Source organism: Rutidosis leptorrhynchoides, chromosome 1, assembly GCF_046630445.1.
Source record: "Rutidosis leptorrhynchoides isolate AG116_Rl617_1_P2 chromosome 1, CSIRO_AGI_Rlap_v1, whole genome shotgun sequence".
Classification (NCBI taxonomy): Eukaryota; Viridiplantae; Streptophyta; class Magnoliopsida; order Asterales; family Asteraceae; genus Rutidosis; species Rutidosis leptorrhynchoides.
Genome location: NC_092333.1, coordinates 369,066,491 through 369,076,646, shown reverse-complemented (window position 1 = coordinate 369,076,646; position 10,156 = coordinate 369,066,491).

Genomic DNA, 10,156 nt, shown 5'->3' with positions numbered 1-10,156 from the left:
CAATACAACAACAACAGCAATTACAACAATAATCGCAACAACTATCCCAACAATTGCAACATCAATCGCAACTACAACAAACGGCCCAACAACAACAACAATAACAACAACAACAACAACAGCAACTACAACAATAATAACCACAACAACAACAACAATCAGAAGCAGCTATGCCAAAGGTGTGAAAAGTATCACTTGGGGTTCTGCACCAAATTTTGCAACAAGTGTAAAAGAAATGGTCATAGCGCGGCGAAGTGTGAGGTCTACGGACCAGGGGTTAATAGAACGAAAGGAACAAATGGTGTCGGAACGAGTAATGGCGGAGCAAGTAGTGTCGGAGCAAGTTATGCCAATGTAGTTTGTTATAAATGTGGAAAACCGGGCCACATTATTAGAAATTGCCCGAACCAGGAGAACACGAATGGATAAGGCCGCGGAAGAGTTTTCAATATTAATGTGGCAGAGGCACAGGAAGACCCGGAGCTTGTTATGGGTACGTTTCTTATTGACAATAAATCTGCTTACGTTTTATTTGATTCGGGTGCGGATAGAAGCTATATGAGTAGAGATTTTTGTGCTAAATTAAGTTGTCCATTCACGCCTTTGGATAGTAAATTTTTACTCGAATTAGCATATGGTAAATTAATTTCAGCAGATAATATATGTCGGAATCGAGAAATTAAACTGGTTAGCGAAACATTTAAGATTGACTTGATACCAGTAGAGTTAGGGAGTTTTGATGTGATAATCAGTATGGACTGGTTGAAAGAAGTGAAAGCAGAGATCGTTTGTTACAAAAATGCAATTCACATTATACGAGAAAAAGGAAAACCCTTAATGGTGTACGGGGAAAAGGGCAACACGAAGCTACATCTTATTAGTAATTTGAAGGCACAAAAACTAATAAGAAAAGGTTGCTATGCTGTTCTAACACACGTCGAGAAAGTACAAACTGATGAAAAGAGCATCAATGATGTTCCCGTCGCCAAAGAATTTCCCGATGTATTTCCGAAAGAATTACCGGGATTACCCCCACATCGATCCGTTGAATTTCAAATAGATCTTGTACCAGGAGCTGAACCAATAGCTCGTACTCCTTACAGACTCACACCCACCGAGATGAAAGAACTGCAAAGCCAATTACAAGAACTTTTAGAGCGTGGTTTCATTCGACCAAGCACATCCCCGTGGGGAGCTCCTGTTTTGTTTGTCAAGAAGAAAGATGGTACATTCAGGTTGTGTATCGACTACCGAGAGTTGAACAAACTTACCATCAAGAACCGCTATCCACTACCGAGAATCGACGACTTATTTGATCAACTACAAGGCTCGTCTGTTTATTCAAAGATTGACTTACGTTTCGGGTATCATCAAATGCGGGTGAAAGAAGATGATATTCCAAAGACTGCTTTCAGAACACGTTACGATCATTACGAGTTTATGGTCATGCCGTTTGGTTTAACTAATGCACCAGCTGTGTTCATGGACCTTATGAACCGAGTGTGTGGACCATACCTTGACAAGTTTGTCATTGTTTTCATTGATGACATACTTATTTACTCAAAGAATGACCAAGAACACGGTGAACATTTGAGAAAGGTGTTAGAAGTATTGAGGAAGGAAGAATTGTACGCTAAATTTTCAAAGTGTGCATTTTATTTGGAAGAAGTTCAATTCCTCGGTCACATAGTGAACAAAGAAGGTATTAAGGTGGATCCGGCAAAGATAGAAACTGTTGAAAAGTGGGAAACCCCGGAAACTCCAAAACACATACGCCAGTTTTTAGGACTAGCTGGTTACTACAGAAGGTTCATCCAAGACTTTTCTAGAATAGAAAAACCCTTGACTGCGTTAACGTATAAAGGGAAGAAATTTGAATGGAAGGATGAACAAGAGAAAGCATTTCAGTTATTGAAGAAAAAGCTAACTACGGCACCTATATTGTCATTGCCTGAAGGGAATGATAATTTTGTGATTTATTGTGACGCATCAAAGTAAGGTCTCGGTTGTGTATTAATGCAACGAACAAAGGTGATTGCTTATGCGTCTAGACAATTGAAGATTCACGAACAAAATTATACGACGCATGATTTGGAATTAGGCGCAGTTGTTTTTGCATTAAAGACTTGGAGGCACTACTTATATGGGGTCAAAAGTATTATATATACCGACCATAAAAGTCTTCAACACATATTTAATCAGAAACAACTAAATATGAGGCAGCGTAGGTGGATTGAATTATTGAATGATTACGACTTTGAGATTCGTTACCACCCGGGGAAGGCAAATGTGGTAGCCGACGCCTTGAGTAGGAAGGACAGAGAACTCATTCGAGTAAAATCTATGAATATAATGATTCACAATAACCTTACTATTCAAATAAAGGAGGCGCAACAAGGAGTTTTAAAAGAGGGAAATTTAAAGGATGAAATACCCAAAGGATCGGAGAAGTATCTTAATATTCGGGAAGATGGAACCCGGTATAGGGCTGAAAGGATTTGGGTAACAAAATTTGGAGATATGAGAGATGTACAAGGATCTCAAGAAACATTTTTGGTGGCCGGGTATGAAAGCCGATGTTGGTAAATACGTAGGAGAATGTTTGACGTGTTCTAAGGTCAAAGCTGAGCATCAGAAACCATCAGGTCTACTTCAATAACCCGAAATCCCGGAATGGAAATGGGAAAATATTACCATGGATTTCATCACTAAATTGCCAAGGACTACAAGTGGTTTTGATACTATTTGGGTAATAGTTGATCGTCTCACCAAATCAGCACACTTCCTGCCAATAAGAGAAGATGACAAGATGGAGAAGTTAGCACGACTGTATTTGAAGGAAGTCGTCTCCAGACATGGAATACCAATCTCTATTATCTCTTATAGGGATGGTAGATTTGTTTCAAGGTTCTGGCAGACGTTTCAACAAGCATTGGGGACTCTTCTAGACATGAGTACTACCTATCATCCACAAAATGATGGGCAGAGCGAAAGGACGATACAAACGCTTGAAGACATGCTACGAGCATGTGTTATTGATTTCGGAAACAGTTGGGATCGACATCTACCGTTAGCAGAATTTTCCTACAACAACATCTACCATTCAAGCATTGAGATGGTGACGTTTGAAGCACTTTATGGTAGAAAGTGCAGGTCTCCAATTTGTTGGAGTGAAGTGGGGGATAGACAGATTACGGGTCCGGAAATAATACAAGAAACAACCGAGAAGATCATCCAAATACAACAACGGTTGAAAACCGCCCAAAGTCGACAAAAGAGCTACGCCGACATTAAAAGAAAAGATATAGAATTTGAAATTGGAGAGATGGTCATGCTTAAGGTTGCACCTTGGAAAGGCGTTGTTCAATTTGGTAAACGAGGGAAATTAAATCCAAGGTATATTGGACCATTCAAGATTATTGATCGTGTCGGACCAGTAGCTTACCGACTTGAGTTACCTCAACAACTCGCGGATGTACATAACACTTTCCACGTCTCGAATTTGAAGAAATGTTTTGCTAAAGAAGATCTCACTATTCCGTTAGACGAAATCCAAATCAATGAAAAACTTCAATTCATCAAAGAACCCGTTGAAATAATGGATCGTGAGGTTAAAAGACTTAAACAAAACAAGATACCAATTATTAAGGTTCAATGGAATGCTCGTAGAGGACCCGAGTTCACCTGGGAAAGAGAAGATCAGATGAAGAAGAAATACCCGCACTTATTTTCAGAAGATACGTCAACACCTCCAACTGCTTAAAATTTCGGGACGAAATTTATTTAACGGGTAGGTACTGTAGTGACCCGAACTTTTCCATGTTTATATATATTAAATGAAATTGATATTTACATGATTAAGAGTTTCCAACATGTTAAGCAAGCAAAATAATTAAGACTTGATTAATTGGAATAGGTTTCATATAGACAAATGACCACCCAAGTTGACCGGTGATTCACGAACGTTAAAACTTGTAAAAACTATACGATGATATATATATGGTTATATATATAGTTAACAAGATTTTATTATAAGTATGTATCTCATTAGGTATTTTAACAATGAGTTATATACATAAAAATGAGACTATTAAATTAAGAAACTCGAAAACGATATATATAACGATTATCGTTATAACGTCTTACTAGGTACATATGAATCATATTAAGATATTGATACACTTGGTTAATTATGTTAAATGATAAGTAAATATATCATTAAGTGTATTAACAATGAACTACATATGTAAAAATAAGACTACTAACTTAATGATTTTGAAACGAGACATATATGTAACGATTATCGTTGTAACGACATTTAATGTATATAGATCATATTAAGAGATATTCGTACATCATAATATCATGATAATATAATAATTTAAAATCTCATTTGATATTATAAACATTGGGTTAACAACATTTAACAAGATCGTTAACCTAAAGGTTTCAAAACAACATTTACATGTAACGACTAACGATGACTTAACGACTCAGTAAAAATGTATATACATGTAGTATTTTAATATGTATTCATACACTTTTGAAAGACTTCAAGACACTTATCATAATACTTCTACTTAACAAAAATGCTTACAATTACATCCTCGTTCAATTTCATCAACAAATCTACTCGTATGCACCCGTATTCGTACTCGTACAATACACAGCTTTTAGATGTATGTACTATTGGTATATACACTCCAATGATCAGATCTTAACAGCCCATGTGAGTCACCTAACACATGTGGGAACCATTATTTGGCAACTAGCATGAAATATCTCATAAAATTACAAAAATATGAGTAATCATTCATGACTTATTTACATGAAAACAAAATTACATATCCTTTATATCTAATCCATACACCAATGACCAAAAACACATACAAACACTTTCATTCTTCAATTTTCTTCATCTAATTGATCTCTCTCAAGTTCTATCTTCAAGTTCTAAGTGTTCTTCATAAATTCCAAAAGTTCTAGTTTTATAAAATCAAGAATACTTCCAAGATTGCAAGTTTACTTCCAAGTTTTCTAAAACCATTCCAAGTAATCATCCAAGATCAAGAAACTTTTGTTACTTACAGTAGGTTATCTTTCTAATACAAGGTAATAATCATATTCAAACTTTAATTCAATTTCTATAACTATAACAATCTTATTTCGAGTGGAAATCTTACTTGAAATTGTTTTCGTGTCATGATTCTGCTTCAAGAACTTTCAAGCCATCCAAGGATCCTTTGAAGCTAGATCCATTTTTTTCATTTACAGTAGGTTTATCCAAAGAACTTGAGGTAGTAATGATGTTCATAACATCATTCAATTCATACATAAAAAGCTGTCTTATTCAACGTTATAAACTTGTAATCACTAGAACATAGTTTAGTTAATTCTAAACTTGTTCGCAAATAAAGTTAATCCTTCTAACTAGACTTTTAAAATTAACTAAACACATGTTATATATCTATATGATATGCTAACTTAATGATTTAAAACCCGAAAACACGATAAACACCATAAAATTGGATATACGCCGTCGTAGTAAAACCGGGGGCTGTTTTGGTTGGGATAATTAAAAGCTAAGAAGAACTTTGATTTAAAAGATATACTTCTGTAAAAATGATTTTTCTTATGAACATGAAACTAGATCCAAAAATCATGGTTAAACTCAAAGTGAAAGTATGTTTTTCAAAATGGTCATCAAGATGTCGTTCTTTCGACGGAAATGACTACCTCTTTAAAAAACGACTTGTAGCTTGTATTTCTAACTATAAACTTATACTTTTTCTATTTAGATTCATAAAGTTAAGTTCAATATGAAACCGTGGCCACTGGAATCACTCAAAACGGATTAGAAACGAAGAAATGGCGAGTAAAACAAGATTGATAAAAACTACTCATTTTACCTACGTGAAAGTTAGTAATAAATCTATTCCAACCATAACCTAATCAACTTATATTGTATATTATGTAATCTTGAGATACCATAGACACGTATACAATGTTTCGACCTATCATGTCGACCCATCTATATATAAATATTGCGGAACAACCATAGACACTCTATATGTGAATGTTGGAGTTAGCTATACAGGGTTGAGGTTGATTCCAAAATATATATATAGTTTGAGTTGTGATCAATACTGAGATACGTATACACTGGGTCGTGGATTGATTCAAGATAATATTTATCGATTTATTTATGCACATCTTGTAGTGACCCGAACTTTTCCATGTTTATATATATTAATTGAGATTGATATTTACATGATTAAATGTTTCCAACATGTTAAGCAATCAAACTTGTTAAGACTTGATTAATTGAAATAGGTTTCATATAGACAATTGACCACCCAAGTTGACCGGTGATTCACGAACGTTAAAACTTGTAAAAACTATATGATGACATATATATGGTTATATATATAATTAACATGATATTATGATAAGTAAACATATCATTAAGTATATTAACAATGAACTACATATGTAAAAACAAGACTACTAACTTAATGATTTTGAAACGAGACATATATGTAACGATTATCGTTGTAACGACATTTAATGTATATATATCATATTAAGAGATATTCATACATGATAATATCATGATAATATAATAATTTAAAATCTCATTTGATATTATAAACATTGGGTTAACAACATTTAACAAGATCGTTAACCTAAAGGTTTCAAAACAACACTTACATGTAACGACTAACGATGACTTAACGACTCAGTTAAAATGTATATACATGTAGTGTTTTAATATGTATTCATACACTTTTGAAAGACTTCAAGACACTTATCAAAATACTTCTACTTAACAAAAATGCTTACAATTACATCCTCGTTCAGTTTCATCAACAATTCTACTCGTATGCACCCGTATTCATACTCGTACAATACACAGCTTTTAGATGTATGTACTATTGATATATACACTCCAATGATCAGCTCTTAGCAGCCCATGTGAGTCACCTAACACATGTGGGAACCATCATTTGGCAACTAGCATGAAATATCTCATAAAATTACAAAAATATGAGTAATCATTCATGACTTATTTACATGAAAACAAAATTACATATCCTTTATATCTAATCCATACACCAACGACCAAAAAAACCTACAAACACTTTCATTCTTCAATTTTCTTCATCTAATTGATCTCTCTCAAGTTCTATCTTCAAGTTCTAAGTGTTCTTCATATATTTTACAAGTTCTAGTTACATAAAATCAAGAATACTTTCAAGTTTGCTAGCTCACTTCCAATCTTGTAAGGTGATCATCCAACCTCAAGAAATCTTTGTTTCTTACAGTAGGTTATCATTCTAATACAAGGTAATAATTATATTCAAACTTTGGTTCAATTTCTATAACTATAACAATCTTATTTCAAGTGATGATCTTACTTGAACTTGTTTTCGTGTCATGATTTTGCTTCAAGAACTTCGAGCCATCCAAGGATCCATTGAAGCTAGATCCATTTTTATCTTTTCCAGTAGGTTTATCCAAGGAACTTAAGGTAGTAATGATGTTCATAATATCATTCGATTCATACATATAAAGCTATCTTATTCGAAGGTTTAAACTTGTAATCACTAGAACATAGTTTAGTTAATTCTAAACTTGTTCGCAAACAAAAGTTAATCCTTCTAACTTGAATTTTAAAATCAACTAAACACATGTTCTATATCTATATGATATGCTAACTTAATGATTTAAAACCTGGAAACACGAAAAACACCGTAAAACCGGATTTACGCCGTCGTAGTAACACTGCGCTCTGTTTTGGGTTAGTTAATTAAAAACTATGATAAACTTTGATTTAAAAGTTGTTATTCTGAGAAAATGATTTTTATTATGAACATGAAACTATATCCAAAAATTATGGTTAAACTCAAAGTGGAAGTATGTTTTCTAAAATGGTCATCTAGACGTCGTTCTTTCGACTGAAATGACTACCTTTACAAAAACGACTTGTAACTTATTTTTCCGACTATAAACCTATACTTTTCTGTTTAGATTCATAAAATAGAGTTCAATATTAAATCATAGCAATTTGATTCACTCAAAACGGATTTAAAATGAAGAAGTTATGGGTAAAACAAGATTGGATAATTTTTCTCATTTTAGCTACGTGAAAATTGGTAACAAATCTATTCCAACCATAACTTAATCAACTTGTATTGTATATTATGTAATTTTGAGATACCATAGACACGTATACAATGTTTCGACCTATCATGTCGACACATCTATATATACCATAGACACTCTATATGTGAATGTTGGAGTTAGCTATACAGGGTTGAGGTTGATTCCAAAATATATATAGTTTGAGTTGTGATCAATACTGAGATACGTATACACTGGGTCGTGGATTGATTCAAGATAATATTTATCGATTTATTTCTGTACATCTAACTGTGGACAACTAGTTGTAGGTTACTAACGAGGACAGCTGACTTAATAAACTTAAAACATCAAAATATATTAAAAGTGTTGTAAATATATTTTGAACATACTTTGATATATATGTATATATTGTTATAGGTTCGTGAATCAACCAGTGGCCAAGTCTTACTTCCCGACGAAGTAAAAATCTGTGAAAGTGAGTTATAGTCCCACTTTTAAAATCTAATATTTTTGGGATGAGAATACATGCAGGTTTTATAAATGATTTACAAAATAGACACAAGTACGTGAAACTACATTCTATGGTTGAATTATCGAAATCGAATATGCCCCTTTTTATTAAGTCTGGTAATCTAAGAATTAGGGAACAGACACCCTAATTGACGCGAATCCTAAAGATAGATCTATTGGGCCTAACAAACCCCATTCAAAGTACCGGATGCTTTAGTACTTCGAAATTTATATCATATCCGAAGGGTGTCCCGGAATGATGGGGATATTCTTATATATGCATCTTGTTAATGTCGGTTACCAGGTGTTCAACATATGAATGATTTTTATCTCTATGTATGGGATGTGTATTGAAATATGAAATCTTGTGGTCTATTATTATGATTTGATATATATAGGTTAAACCTATAACTCACCAACATTTTTGTTGACGTTTTAAGCATGTTTATTCTCAGGTGATTATTAAGAGCTTCCGCTGTCGCATACTTAAATAAGGACGAGATTTAGAGTCCATGCTTGTATGATATTGTGTAAAAACTGCATTCAAGAAACTTATTTTGTTGTAACATATTTGTATTGTAAACCATTATATAATGGTCGTGTGTAAACAGGATATTTTAGATTATCATTATTTGATAGTCTACGTAAAGCTTTTTAAACCTTTATTGATGAAATAAAGGTTATGGTTTGTTTTAAAATGAATGCAGTCTTTGAAAAACGTCTCATATAGAGGTCAAAACCTCGCAACGAAATCAATTAATATGGAACGTTTTTAATCAATAAGAACGGGACATTTCAGTTGGTATCCGAGCGTTGGTCTTAGAGAACCAGAATTTTGCATTAGTGTGTCTTATCGAGTTTGTTAGGATGCATTAGTGAGTCTGGACTTCGACCGTGTTTACTTGAGAAATGATTGCTTAACAAATTTTGTTGGAAACTATATATTTTTAACATGTGAATATTATGTGATATATTAATCTCTTAACGCGTTTGATATTATGTGATAGATGTCTACCTCTAGAACAAGTCCCATTGACTCACCTATTAATAATGAAGAGTCAAATGTAAATTGGAATGATTCGTGGACTGATTCACAAGTTCCCGAAGAGGAACCGGAAGAAGAGTCGGAACAGGAAGAAGAATCAGAACCGGAAGAAGAATCGGAACCGGATGAAGAAGTAGAACCGGTTGGGGAAATAATAAAACGGTTAATTAAAAGAAAATCATCAACCAACCGACCAAGGTTAATTATGGTCAATGGTGTTTCCGCCAAGGAAGCAAAATATTGGGAGGATTACCAATTCTCCGATGAATCGGATTCCGACGAGAATTCCGATGATGTTATAGAAATTACCCCAACTGAATTTAAAAAGGCAAAAGAAAATAATAAGGGAAAGGGCATAAAAATAGAGAAATCTAATTCCAACCCCGATGAACTTTATATGTATCGTCAACCCTCGAAGTCCTTAAGTTGTAACAATGACCCGGGAACCTCTAAACC